Source organism: Capsicum annuum, chromosome 8 (genome assembly GCF_002878395.1).
Source record: "Capsicum annuum cultivar UCD-10X-F1 chromosome 8, UCD10Xv1.1, whole genome shotgun sequence".
In the NCBI taxonomy this organism is placed as follows: Eukaryota; Viridiplantae; Streptophyta; class Magnoliopsida; order Solanales; family Solanaceae; genus Capsicum; species Capsicum annuum.
Window position 1 is genome coordinate 163,977,026 of NC_061118.1, and position 2,390 is coordinate 163,979,415.

The window sequence follows — 2,390 nt, forward strand, 5'->3', positions numbered from 1 at the left end:
TTTATAACTTTATATTTTTTGTAATTTAGTTATTTTGTAGATTTTTTTCTTCAAATAACTTGCTATTTCAACTTTTATGGAATAGTTAAAAAAAAAAGACATGAAGTTTATAATTTTCTATTTTTTTGTAATTTACTTTCATTTTATTTTTCTTTTAAAAAGGATGAGTATTAAAAAGTAAAAAATAACAACCCACACTTCCCTAGCTTTCTCTACTAATTTTAAAACTAAAATATTTTCTTAGTTTCATCAAATACACTAGACAATTGGAAAATTCTGAATTTAAGAAAAAAATAAAAAAGATAAAAGTAACTTCAAAATGAATTTAATATTTTTAAAAACTATAAAACTAAAAACAAACAATAACTAATTAGTACCTAATTAACTAATTTGTCCTAAGAAGTTCTACATGTCTATTTTATAGGTTGCCACTTGGCAATTCTTTAAGCAAGACTTTCTTGCTATTTAGTATATATAGATATTTCAAATTTTTTTATTTTTTCTATAAATTTTTTAACTGAAAAAAATATTTTATTTTTTCTGGTTGTTTAAAAATAATAATTAAATATAATTGTATAAAAACGATAAAATTGTTACATAGAATATGTATCTATATAAGATATATGTATAAAAATTGTATAGTTCTATCAAATATGTATATGTATAAAATTCATATAAAAAAATTGTATAGAATGTGTATAAAAATTATATAGTTATTGTATAAAATGGGTAAAAAAAACTATATATTATTGTATAAATTGTGTATTAAAACTGTATAATATTATATAGAATATGTATATTTATAAGATAATGTATAGAAACTATATATAAGGTGTGTAGAAACTGTATAGATTAAGCCAATAAATTGAAATAGCTAAAAAATAAAATTTAAATTTCATGGTCATTTTCGTGGAATTTGTTTGATCGGAATTGCTATTTATGTGCTTTATCCATTTATTTATATATGCTTTTATTGTCAGAGATATACCATAGGAAAGTATAATTTTATTAGAATGTCTTGTTTTTTCCTCCAAGAAAGACCAATTAATTTGTATATAATGTCTAAACTTGAAATAAGTGCTATGAATTCATGTATTGCACTACTATATTATGATTGATGTGAATGTGAATATTAATACGTCGATCATAAATTCTTGTTGCAAAAAATAATATATTGATATCTTATAGTTGGGGTGTTAAGAAATCGAAGAAACGAAGAAAAAAAACTGATGAGCAAAAATTTTCTAGAATTAAATGAAACAAAAGGAAAATATGTTATTCCTTATTGATACAAAACTGAAAAAGAATTTTATCATCAATCTAAATCATAAATTAGAAGGAAAGTAAATTTCAAGAGATCCTCTTTTAATGTTTTACCCTTTCTGAATGCGGATGCAGGTTTAATTTCAAAATGGATACCAAGTGCATCCAGTATGGCCGATGCAAACACCTTTCATCAAAAACATGTACTGTGTTTTAAATTCAAATAGTATTTTTTTTAGTTGATATATATCGTATCTTGAACCTTTGATACTATCAAAAAAATGTAGCAAATTAAATGGCTAGCGGTGTTTAAAATCAGCTATAGTTTGATTCCCATATTCAAACTTCGAATATTCTTAACAAATTGTCAATTATGTATGTCATTGCCCAACACCAGAAGGAAAAAAATAAAAATAAAACTATTGTTGGGCAAAAATAAAGTGATCAAGACGAGATCGATCATCATAGAATATAATATTTATTGATACTCAATTCTTAATTAAAACAGTAATATTTGCGTTTGATCATAGGTACATTAAAAGGGTGTATAATATAATTAATTGGAGTTGCATGGGTAGAAACAGACACATGGGCCAGTTTCAACACTACCAATGCAATTTCCAGCTCCATCGTATTTTTGTCTACATTCTTTTTCACATTCAGCAGCAAGACATGGCGGTTCATGCAATTGTACATCACATTGAGCATTTATCTGAGTGATTGTCAAAACTGCACCCAAATTAAACCAATAAATTATTTAGTATATATCAATAAGAAAAAGAATTGAAAATTCTTCTAATTATCTCATATAAGACAACAAACAAATACTGGAAAATATATAAACACAAACCTGAAAAAACGAGGAAAAAACAAATAACATGGCTTAAAAACTTCGTCATCCTTATTGAAATTGATCTCAAATGCTAATTATGTATTTTATTGCAAAAGGTCTTGTATATATAGTGTAAAATGGTAGAGAAATTTCGGGAAGTAGTGTTGAAATATTTAATGTGATGGTATATATTTAGAAGGACTAACTTATATAGTCCTTTTTGGTTTATTAATAATTTGTTTTCCATATAAGTATGATTTGTTTCTTTTTTGAAAAAAAAGTTATAGTTGTTATA

The 2,390-nt window shown here is 24.1% G+C and overlaps 1 long non-coding RNA gene across 1 annotated transcript; it reads right to left on the bottom strand.

The window, feature by feature from the left end:
- Positions 1-1,725: 1,725 nt before the first annotated feature.
- LOC124886471 lies at positions 1,726-2,178 on the bottom strand. The gene is made up of 2 exons (XR_007043721.1): positions 2,114-2,178; positions 1,726-1,992 (listed from the first exon to the last, which is right to left on the bottom strand). It is a non-coding gene; the product is annotated as an uncharacterized LOC124886471 (long non-coding RNA).
- Positions 2,179-2,390: the final 212 nt, after the last annotated feature.